We start from the raw sequence: 12,853 nt of genomic DNA, 5'->3' as shown, positions 1-12,853 counted from the left end.
CTTTTAATATTCACAGTAACACATAAATCCGTTTCCACTTTTAACGATTTATTACATGCGTCTCCTTTTTTGTTTACATTTTTAACTCGGTAGTATGATTACAATATCCTCGTTTTGAACTGGCAGTATCCATTGCGCACATACGTATATGTTATTTGTGTACTAAGTTTAGTATTCAGTCGAAACACTTAATTTATTGAAGTTATTCATGTTTCTGTAGCTATGAAACACTCGGATCCCTCTGCCATGTATATATGGCGGATTTTGGGCCATTAGCACTGTTGATTCTCGAGTCAGTTTTAGAAAAAGTAACATCAGCTTGCTCCCGAAAATGTAAATAACTAATCCATGTCATATGCGGATCCAGGGCCAGGGGGAGGGTGGCGGACGCGGTGGACGCGGTGGACGCGGCGTACGCCCCCCCCCCCCCTCTTAAATCGCCAAAGTTCAGTCAATTCATTTGATGTTTCACACTTAACTAGATCTATATCACCTATTTTAAAAACTCATTTTTCTTCTTTTTCGTACACAACATTTCCCACTAATCACAGACAATCGCTAATTTAGACTCTCTGATAACCGTTAGTGTGTTCTTCTTTATAGCATTTCTTCCGGCTATATCCATCCGTATTACGTAAAAAATATGCACTTTTTTGGCATTATAAGAAGGTACTTTGATGAAAGTATATAAGGCGTGACATGCTCAAAAAGTGGTTGTCAAAGCCTTCAAAATCATAAAAATCTTGGAGCTTCCGGGGGGGGGGGGCTTCTCTCCCCTGGACCCCCTAGAAGGGCTTTGCCCTGCACCCACCGGGGGCCCTAGCGGCCCCCTGGACCCCCAGCAAATCTTTCAATATCCCGCCCCCCCCCTAACAAGAAATCCTGGAACCGCCCCTGCATGTTGTGAATTAATCCGAACAATAACTTAACGAATTACGTTTAACGCGAACATATTTCAAAAAGTGCAATTTTTCTCAGAATATTTGTCAACTCATCCCGGCAGGAACTTATTTATTTGTGACGAAGTATTTTAACTATGTACATATATATCTGAATTGAATAACTGATGTTTTTGTATACGTCATCACTGTGACGCGTCTGCTAAGGTTATTAAAAGATGTATTCTATAGGTCTTTGGGTTATTATTAACTATTTGCAGTTTAACAGAGTGAAATGAATAGAGAATACTATGTTAGCGTGATTGTGTACTTAAATTTATCCCACGAGTGAAGAAAGGTTTACATGGCGAGGCTTGCCGAGCCTTGTAAGCCTTTCTGAGACGAGTGGGATAAATTTAAAGGGGCTTGTTCACACTTAAATTGCTTTTTTTGAAGTTTTTCATTTAATGCTTTAAATTCATAAATTTAAACATCGCAAATAACGTGCTCCAGTATAAAACAAAAATAAAGTTAAAATAAAAAAGAAAAAAGTAAGCCGCACCAAGGCTCGAACCACTGACCCTTGGATCGGTTTTTTCCCCGACTAAATATAGATTTTAAATATAAATTTAAATATAAACACGCATTGTAACAACAACAACAACAAATATGGCGGAATCTGTGTTGTCAAACACGGAAGAAGAAGGTAAAATATGTTTTTTTTATTGCAAAACTCAATAGTGCGTATGTTGTTTTTCTTATAAATGTAGATTAAAATAGTATAACTGATCAAATGATTCGTTTTCGTTACATAAGTATATGCATATACATCAATTCACAGAACGCGTAAATATAGTCCAAATAATTAGACGTAAGCTACCCCGACCTCATATTTATAGGAGTAGCGTAAATACTGATTCTCTCGTTTACACTTAAGTTACAGACAGAGACTAAAATTAAAAGCCAAGTTGAATACAGAATTAACTTTAGTATTCGCGCAAATAAATTAAATTTATCATTAGCCTTGGAGTACTGAGATCATTTAAACATTACAGTATCTTTTTCTTTCCTCATAACTGACAGTGACAACATTATTTGTTGGCAGGCAATTCAAGATGCTGTGCATTTATTGACATATTCATTATTGTGTGTTATATGACAATGACATTTATTATTAACTAAAATGCATTTGAATGGTACTGGTAGTTTATTTTTGTTTAAACCCAAAACTCATAGTTAACCCTTTAAGCGCTGGAACTGAATTTTGAAGGCCTTTGCAAACAGTTTGGTTCAAGATGAGACGCCACAGAACGTGGCGTCTCATCAGGATCCAAACTGTTTGCTATTCTGATAGTATTCTTTGAAAAAAATCAAAGAAATGGTTAATTTTAGAAATTCAGCGGATGACATTTAGCAGATGACATATTTCCGAGCATGCAAAGGGTTAATGTATTTATATAAGTTTCTTCTGCACAGCTATTTTATAAATAAACTGAATAACCAAAATATTTTTGAAAATAGTAACACAGTTTAGTAATTCATGGCATCAAATGCATGTAGCTGGCGCCAGACAACTCGCCCCAATACCAACTTGCCCCAAAACAAACTCGCATCAAACATATGGTCACTCGCTCCAACCAAGAGACAACTCGCCCCAATTTATTTTCGTGCATCTTATTGTTTCTTTATTTAAAGTATTTTATCTTTATATTCTTTGTTAATTTATCAAATCATGTATATATTTTGATAAATGTGTATTTCAACAGTACATTGTATTTTGAATAAATCAAATACAGGTCATCTGAAATGCATGTATCATTATATTTGTAAAAGCCAAGAATATTCTGGATATTCCTCTTTTTTCAATTGTTTTGAATATCCTCAAGATTTGATTTCCTGAATGTCAAAGAAAACTTATTAGATAATAATACCACATATTCACAACTCACTTTTTTAATAGAGACCATAAATAGTTTTAAAAAGTGGTTTAAATTGTGTATTTACTTTTTCAATAGGATACAACCATAATTAAACCAAGAAGTTTATGAAGAAGGGATCACTAGATTTGTCACTTTGGTACAAGAAACAGAAAAGGTATACTTATTTAGGCCACAATTAAAATATTGTTGGTTTGCCCTTTACCGACCCTAGATTTTACAAGTGGGTAGGTAGGTAGGAAAGTTATTTTATTTTATTTTAGAAATTATATTTTAAATACACTTATAGTGTATGAATATTTATAACACTGGTATTAAAGCGCTGTTGCAGCGAAAGAAGTCCTATGTAGCTTAACCATATCTTGTTTGCTGTTTTCTTGCATATATTAATATCAAATGCATGCTTGTGTGTTATTACATCAAATATGTGTTCAATAAATGATGTTAATTGCTCTGAATGTAAATAAAATATCTACAATAAGGAAAACATCAATACCACTTATTGTAACAAGATATTTATAAATTATGATATGCCAATGTAATTGTATAAACTATCATGCATGGGTTTTGGTTACTTCGGTTTGCAGTAAGTATAAAACTAATTAAAATCAGTTTTCACTTGAATGAATGAATGAACAGTAAAGCAAACCGTTTAAGAAGCTATAGAAATCATTTGACTGACTGTGACAACCAAATTTAAACAAAATAAATCGTTTCAATTTTTCATCTAAGTTCTAACTTCAGGTTAAAAGCGAAAGTAGATTAACATTTGCAAGTATTTACTTCATTTGAAAACTGTTATCCATTTCCAACTGAAATCTTCCGTTAAATAATAATAAAAACAAAATGTTCAAAGCACAAGAGATGCTGTGCTTTTAATTTGTTTAGATCGTATTCACAATTGAACAGAAGTTTACATGTTGACCTTCATTGAAGATTAACACTGTCCGCCATTTTCATGATTTTGATTGTTTTGACAGGAAGCGAAAATCTCTTCTATTTCCTGTGCAAAACAATTTTGAAAACTCGTAAATTAATTTCTTTTTACTGAAAATAGTTATAAAATTTATGTTTAAACCATATGTGATATGAAACCATGCTTGACATGTCTTTAAAAAAATAATTTTAAAATCGGAACCACATGTACTTTATTGTTTTAAACAAAATGGCGGACTAAGTTGACAGTTTATAGACGCTTGCATAACTGCGCACCTCCTATTATTCCAAAATATTGACTACAGTATATGTCATTCACAGCTGTTGATAATGACTCCTAACACTTCCCATATACATTTGGTTTAAAATCCAATCTCGCAATATTGAACGCTTAATTACAACAACCAGTTTTGAAAAAAGGTGGCATATAAATCAACCTTTACAACAATAATTGATTACTCCACGAGGTCGGATATTCACGTAAAATAGTCATTTAATAAGCGAATGCATGCAATACATCATTAAGTCCATATATAATTAAGAGCGGTGTATTCACATATACGTATTTGAACATATTCCTCTTAATTAAGCACAATATATTTAAAGAACATACTTTTTTCTCGTTGATGATAGAAGCTTGTCACCGTTCGCCAAACAATTTCACTCCTCTGCACTTTACCTACTGCAAGATGGCTAAACTTGTCGAACGTTCGATTCGCACGTACACCACTTTGACGGTTGGGATTGGTGGAATGTGTAAGACTTTCTAGTCAAAGATCCTAGTAACAAGTGGGCTGTAAGCGAAATAAACAATACAGCCTTGTGCGTTCCGGCCGTTGTACCATTTACGCCCTTAGTCTTAGTTGAAATGACAAGTGATACTTGAAAAAATTGCGATTGCTATAAAGCGGCCCGTACATGTGTAGAAACCGCGCTCTATGAAACGGTTTTATTGAATGTGCGTGAAGTGTCGTCCCAGATTAGCTTGTGCGGTACCCTTCGTGTGTGTTTAAATGCCTGTAATTTAGTATGTGTTTGAATAGATTTTAACAGAATTAATTTGTGATTACAGGTTTTCAAGTTATACTGTTAAACAAAAATTTGCACATTCATCATAATTTTCATCCTTTTTGTCTTTATTTTACAATATGTGTTTAAAGGCGGGTGCTGTTTAGTGTACATTAGCTTTTTGCACAAAATGAAATTGATATCTACCTATGGGTTTGTGTGGGTTTGTGTTCGAGAGTGCAGTAATTTTCATGGAATGAATACTGGGTATAAGGATAATTTATAGAATGTAAAGAACTTAAAAAGCCGATTCAAATGAAAGTATATGCTAGATATTTTATACGGGTTCTAAGATATCACATTACACTAAAACATTTTACTGTGAGTGCTTCAAACTTTTCATTCACTTGGTGACTTTTATTAAAATTTGTAAGCAAACAAATACAACACCAATTTCACTATTTAAGTAAAAAAACGACGCGACTTTTCCAAATCTGAAAGGCCTCGGCCCTGTTCTCGAAATGGTGAAAATTAAAAAAAACCATTTCGAACTTAGTCAAGTGTCTTGCGGAAGTAAGTAAACGATGGACAATTTCAGAAACATATATTTCGTTAAAATGAAAGCAATTTAAAACATGTGTGTTCCCATACTGCTCGTCGGGTCCATGAAATATATCCAAATCATCCCAAAAAATTAAATGCTGCAAGCTATAGATCCCGCAATTACGTATTTGCTGAGTGTTCTTATGTCATTTGCGAGTTTTAATTTGGGTAAATACATTCATATTGAACTGTTCAGTACGACTAAAGTTATAGTAAAACATATACATTTTCGTGTAAATAGAAATAAGTGCGGATACTTTGTCAGCGGTGTAAGGGCCTGAGCAAAAATATATGTAACAAAAAATAAATAGTTTGTACATGAAGAAACATCTGTTTGGACTCCGGACCATTTTAAAGGGACCTGTTCACGTTTTGATAAATTGAAAAAAAATGAAACATAAAATGTTTCAGATTTGGAAATGTTCGTTGTTGTTTTGTTTTTTTTAAAGAAAACAGTTATACGAGTGTTGCCTTCAAAATGAAAAAAAGGAATCCGTGTTTTTTCAAGTACATCCACGGTTTTCTCGAACCATTGTTGTGTTAGCAGATGTGTTTAATACTATACTTCAATGAACATGCAATTTGTCAATATTATTCAACATGCCTTATAAGAAAATTAGTGAAGCTGTGAAGGGCATTGTTTTAGGCCTTTTGATATGCAAATGCAGTTACAGAAGCCTTCAAATGAACTAAAATGATGGACCATGCTATTTTTTGGGAAGTATTCGGAATATTCTACATGACGCTACTGTATAGCGCAGAACAACGCCTGATGGTGCTACAAATTCAAATTCAAGTAGACGTCCATATAAGGTCAAGCCTGACGTCGTATGCAAAATTCGTCGGTGGATCTCTAAAATCAATCCGCCGACCCAGAGAAAAAAGGCATTGGACACAGGAATGTTCAAGGGAACAGTATACTACATCATTAGGCATGTTGTGAAAGCATAACTACGGAAGAAGTTCAAGGCTCATCAGCTCAACATGACACAGATTCAGAAGCGCAGGGTCAGGTCTTGGAAGCTATATATCTAAAGCTTAAATGTGGCAAGTGGAGAGATTTTGTTACATCTGACGAGCGATGTTTTATCGTGGTGGAAGTTATGGAAAAAGAAGATTATGTTATGTCAGAATGGGAGAAAACGTTGGCGACAAACTGAAGTTTGTAAAACGTGATGCGTTTGCCCGTGGCTTCATGGCGTATGCTGCTTTATCGTCAAGAGGTACATCAGTGATCAGAAAAATTCCCAAAGGGACCAAGGTAAACTCAGAATATAATATCAATAAAGTTCTGAAACAATTTATACGAAAGGATGTACCGAGACTCTTTCCGGTGGATAAACACGTCATGACTTTCCATCAGGGAAGTGCATCCAGCCACAATTTTAAACACTGTTTTCTAAAATAAAATATCAAAACATTAAGTTCACAACACCCGAAGAATGGACTTAAGTCTCTAGATGCGGCCCAAATGGATTTTGGTATATGGGGATACTAAAACGACGCTTACAGAATCGACACGTAAACTCACTTTCTGGTCTAAAAAGAGCTCTGAGGGACAAATGGCGCAAAGAACAAACAACCATCAACTAGACGTTGAAATCATGGCCAAAGCGTTGCAGGATAAGTTACAATTGCCATGAATCTCATATTGAGCATGTGTAGCAAAAAATGTATTTAGATTATAAATTATTCATATTTTTGTTTTGTTCGTCATGAAATTGGGCACCTCTCGTACTGAACATTTATGATGCCCTTAAATATCCATTATATGCATCTTTTGGCGATTTAAAAACCTGAAACTTATAAAGAGTTACAAACGCGATACGATTGAATAATTTGGAAAATTGAATTGGTATCGTTATATTTTGTGACATTACGAGGAATGCTTATACAAAGTATAAAATATGCCATGAACTATATCAGCATGGATGAAGGAGTGGTTAAAGCGCTAGACGTTTACTCCAAGTATCAGTGGTTCGGGTCCAGGTAAGGATTTTTGTTTTATACTGGAGCTCTTTAGTTCCGATGTGTACATTTATCAATTTAAAGCATTTAATTACAAACTTCAAACCAGGTCAAAAATCAGTAAACAAGCCCCTTTAATATATACAGATTTATCATATCCGTTTTATGCGGCGGCCACTAAAAAACGGAAACCGTCGCTTGCTGAAACAATAACAACATTATTGTCCTTAATTCGTGACTTACTGACTCACTGTTCTTTTTCCACGAATGGTGTATTTTTAGTTTGGTTTCGGAATAGTTTGCAGACGGATAAACTGCACGATGCTGAGTGTTTATATCGTTATTCAAAAACGTTTTCCTGCCAACAAGAAGTGTCCATATTGCAAATTACTAAAAGTTGGTATACACATGTTTTAATAAAACGTACTTAACCCACCGCGAACGACAACGAAATGATGGTCAGAACATTTATCATTATACTCATTTATATACATGGTTAATTTGTAAATTCACACATTCATTAAAAAAATATAAGAAATTACTTGACGTACACATTATTACCTTTTTATAAATTATTCACTCGAAATGCATTCAAGTAAGAGTTTACAATAATTAATGAATCAAATTAACTTAATTGACTCGCGTCATGCGAAAATTGGTCTTATGCCATATGCGACCAGCGAAACTTCGGACCTGCCTGCGCATTTGCGCAGTCTGGATATGCGATACCCAATCCGCTAATGAGACCACGAAACCTTAGGTGACATTATAGCGGACAGCGTAGATCTTGGCCGCCCGTAGTAAAAGCCGATGTTCGCATGTCCGTGAATATAACGAATACCCATATAACATAATATAAAAACCACCAAGAATTGTCTAATGTCAGATATTGCTGACAGTCAGATCCTCGGACTTGCCTAATTTACAAAAAAGGCGTAAAAAAGTTGTTTGTTTTCACCAACCCGATTGCACTAACGTCCTTACGTGTTTGTGCGAACCACACCCTGATTTTCGGTATTGCAATATTAGTTTTTGATCATATTCACTAAAATAACTATAACATAAAAGAAAACAATCGATCAACTTTACTTAACTGACTTCAAATTGACCAAAACCATATAAATATAATGTTAAATACAGAGTGGGAAGATTTCTGCATGTCATGGCATATTCTTATTAAGGGTAATCAATCGTAAAAGAAAAATTTAGAAAACAAAACTAACGTTTAGTCGACCTACCTACCATCATGTTTGGTTATGTTAGTGAAACTTTCTTTTGGACTAACTATACGAAAACTTTGTACTTATGTGCTCTATAACCCCGATATAATCTAGCTTTCACCTGCCAACATTTTTTGCTTAATTGGTAATTGTAGGCTCAGGTACTACTTAAAAGTACCCCGGGTACTCTTGGTAGTTTACTACCATGTACCCCGTGTTCGGAGAATACGCTTAAAGGCACCCGGTCATACTCCGGCGTACTTTTAAACATATTTCCACACAAATTAACACGGCATGGACATGGACCTATTTGTGTAGGTCCCTGGCATGAATATTTAATAAAGACATACGTTAAGAGAAATCTAGAGAACACAAGTGGTACTTTTTAAGTTTATTTAAGGCTCATTTTTGTTCATGTTGAACATTTCAATCGTGAATTAAGATGTTATTAAGAAAATTTAATAAACAATTAAATCAGTTAAGTAAATATTGAGAACAGCACAAACAACGTTTATTTCAGGCAATAAACTTTGATTTTACGTGTAAAACGTTATTTAAATAAAAAAAAATAAGAAAGTTATAGACAAAAGCTTATATGTCCTTTTCAATAAAAAAAAGTATGACATGTCCTGACATCTTATACAGTTTTGCAAACGAATAACTCCGGTACTTGTTCATTTAAAATCACAAAATTCATTTCCGGCTAGATATTTTTGTATTAGCTTGAGAGCGATTTTTTAAATAAAAGATTGCTAAAAACCACTTTAGTTTTAGACTAAACTAGATACATAATTTTAATTTAAAAAAAACTATACCTGAAATCTTACAGAGTTCCGCTAATAAATATTTCCGGACCAATTTTAGAATCACAAACTTCATTTCGGCTATAGATGTGTATATTACCTTTAAAATGACACTTACAAGGGAAATATTAATAACGAAATGGTTACTGTTAAGACAAACAAAGATATGTACTATTCAATAAAAAAGCCATCCTCGGTCTTTAAGTACTGTTTATTGGAATAAAGCGGGTGTACACTATGATAACGTTGTAATTTGCCGAATTCTTAAGTACCGTTTTAGTAGCGGGTGACGTAATAGCCAATATGGCGGCGGACAATTTATGGATTCTGGGATTGCCTATCGGGGCATATGAAATTCCAACCATCGCAGCGACCTAGATCGGTCAGGGGCGATAAGAATGGACAGGGATAACGTGAACGAATAAATATTGCAGTCGGCTCTTTTTTGATCGGCGAATACGAAAATAAAAAAATACGTTTTCAGAAATCGCAATAAAAAATTTTGGGTCGGGGGGTAAAAAGTGGGTCGGTCGGTAAAGGGCAAACAAACTTAATTTTAATTCAGGCCTTAGCTGCATTTTTTTTTCTGTTGATTTCATTTGAGAATATTGAAATAATTTGTAGATAATGTTTTCAGATATTCAGGCAAGTTGAGATTTCATTGAATTTTTTTTATGTCATTTCACAATATTCTTGAATGGAAACAGAAAAAAACACAGTTCAACGCACTAATTGTTGATATATAAAAAACAAAGTCTTTGTATGTAAAACTGTGTTGCTACATGAGCAAAGAATTTAAAAAATGATCCTACACTACACTAGGTGAATATTGAAATTTTACAAAAAAAACTGACAGGAATGTTTAAAAATGGTGTCATGAAAAATAAAAAATTCTATATGTACATGTAGCTACATCTTGTGTCAAAATTCTTAGCTTTATGTTCAAAACATTTATTGTTAAATGCAGAAATGTCTTTTCAAGGATATCATAGACCACCTTACTTATACGGAAGCATAGGAGCTGTTGAAGGAAATTGCTGCCAGACAGTCAGCAGTTATCACTGACAGCCTGTCCTGGCCCGGTTGGACCATCCTCAAGCTAACCATTATGGTGTGTTTGCAAGAATTGTCCATTTGGTAGACCATGATGAAGACCAGCTTTGTTGTGGCATGGCCTGACAATACTGTACAAGCCAGAGACCAATATGTTTACTGTTGTTGAATATGACCCATTTTTAACCAGGTTTTCCGAAGGAAAAAACTGGTTATTAGATTGGCGAATGCGGGCGGGCTGGCTGGCGGGCGGAACAAGCTTGTCCGGGCCATAACTATGTCGTTCATTGTCAGATTTTAAAATCATTTGGCACATTTGTTCACCATCATTGGACGGTGTGTCGCGCGAAATAATTACGTCGATATCTCCAAGGTCAAGGTCACACTTTGAGTTCAAAGGTCAAAAATGGCCATAAATGAGCTTGTCCTGGCCATAACTATGTCATTCATTGTGAGATTTTAAAATCATTTGGCACATTTGTTCACCATCATGGGACGGTGTGTCGCACGAAAGAATCACGTCAATATCTCCAATGTCAAGGTCGCCACGACTAAAAAAAGATTTTTTTTAAAAACAAACTTACAAAGGGGGTTAATTTTGTTTGTTCATTTCAAAAGTTCAGTTTGAGTTTTCTCCCTTTATCAGATTTTTTTTTTCACAATGAAAACCTGGTTTTGTGACAATTTTGTCCCTTGTTCATGTTTATTTTTCTGTGGGCCTGTTTAACAGAATTAATAATGCACTTAATCTATTTCAAATATGTTATTTTTCTGTGGACTGTTTAACAGAATTATTAATGCATTTTATCTATATCAAATATTTTATTTGTCTGTGGGCCTGTTTAACGGAATTAGTAATGCATTTTATCTTTATCAAATATTGTTGCTTGTAATATGAATATAGAACACGTAAAACTACTCATGTAATTGTCTCAGCTTAAAATCAAAAGTGTAGAAAATTTAACTCATTTACTGTCGAAACAGTGGCCATTATTTTCCTGCATCTTAAAAGTTGGACAATAACAGCTAATATATATATATATATATATATATATATATATATATATATATATATATATATAGATAGATAGATTTAGCAATGGGTTTTGAGTTTTAAATGTGTTCATATTTGTCAGAAAAAGGGTTAAGTGGTGACTGATCCTCTCACCCTCCTTATCCAGTAAACGTTTCGGAACAACGTGTTGGCACTGAAGATGTAGAGGACACAGATTGATCACAGTACATCCTTTGGATACATGGACAATTTCAACGGGATGGCAACAAAACTGTACCTGCCTTTTTTTTGACAGGAAGTAGTTAATAAAATTATTGTTAACAGCTTTTTTAGTCTTGTTGTTTAAGAATGCTTGAACATTTAAGTGGATAAACGGTTGTTTTAAATTTGAATCTTCAGTAATGCATTCTTTATTAAATGAAGTGTAAATAATAAGAACATAATTATCCTTTGTATACAAAATGAAAACCAAGTTTACTGTTCTATTAATCATTATTTATTTATCTTGTTCTTTTGTCAGAAATATAACAGGGGCATACATACAGTATTCCTTAAATAAAAGGGGCAGTTCTTAGAAAATTAACATGTATTTTAGCAATGCATATTCAAACTTTTTCCACATTTATTAGCAGCAACAATATGTAAGTATTATAATGTAACACAAATTAATACTATGAATTTACCACTGATTTTGCCGTGCCTGTCATCAAATAAACATGTTTTACTGAAAGTTTCTTAAAAGATGTTATGTTGAAGACTTAATCAATCATTTAATAAATATTTGAGCCTCGCTCTGGGAATAGGGGGTTTAATGCATGTACTCAATGTTGTCCAAGATTAGGCTGTGCAGACTTATCTGGATTTTCTCTAAAAGACTCCCTTTCAACAAAAAATACAATAAAGCAGCAATTGTCTGCCTGATTGGTATGATCAGCACAGGTTAATCTCGTACGACAATTTACGCACATGCATTAAGCCCCATTTTCCCAGGGCAAGGCTCACCTATTTAGGTTTTAGCTGTCTATATGCTCTTTAACTTTTGAATCATGATGCAGTTTTATAAATTAATGTATTATGAGTCGTTTTTAATTGATGCATATTCTTTTGTTCAGTGTTGAACTCAACATGTATTATAATAAGGTGTTCACTTAACATTCTTGCAGTAATGTTTTGCTGTGATGTTTTACATGTAATAATAAATCAAAATTGAACAACTAGCTTCTTATTTCTTCATGTTATTTATTAAAACATTTTAAACCAAAACAACAAAATCCATAACATAATGAACACAAAACATAATACTCTATATTCATGAAACAAAACTATAATTGATAACATTTTGAATAAATGTTTCCAACTTTCAACATTTGACAGATCAAATTATTTCTGAATTCCACCAATTTTTTATTTATGGATAAACAGCACTTTATCA

The 12,853-nt window shown here is 33.8% G+C and overlaps 1 protein-coding gene and 1 long non-coding RNA gene across 2 annotated transcripts in view; one reads left to right on the top strand and one right to left on the bottom strand.

Annotated features, from left to right (window-relative positions):
• LOC127870813 (uncharacterized) overlaps positions 1–4,585 on the bottom strand; it is a 28,348-nt gene extending 23,763 nt beyond the window's left edge. Inside the window, exon 1 of the mRNA XM_052413337.1 lies at positions 4,365–4,585. The gene's annotated coding sequence lies outside the window, so the exon portion shown is untranslated. The remainder of the gene's footprint in view (positions 1–4,364) is intronic.
• On the top strand, positions 1,512–12,638 carry LOC127870816 (uncharacterized). The gene is made up of 4 exons (XR_008044930.1): positions 1,512–1,584; positions 2,894–2,972; positions 10,336–10,464; positions 11,543–12,638. It is a non-coding gene; the product is annotated as an uncharacterized LOC127870816 (long non-coding RNA).
• The last annotated feature ends 215 nt before the right edge of the window (positions 12,639–12,853 follow it).

The sequence above is a fragment of the Dreissena polymorpha genome, chromosome 3, assembly GCF_020536995.1.
Source record: "Dreissena polymorpha isolate Duluth1 chromosome 3, UMN_Dpol_1.0, whole genome shotgun sequence".
Taxonomy (NCBI): domain Eukaryota; kingdom Metazoa; phylum Mollusca; class Bivalvia; order Myida; family Dreissenidae; genus Dreissena; species Dreissena polymorpha.
Note: the sequence above shows the minus strand (reverse complement) of the source record. Positions and strands in the feature narration are given on the sequence as shown.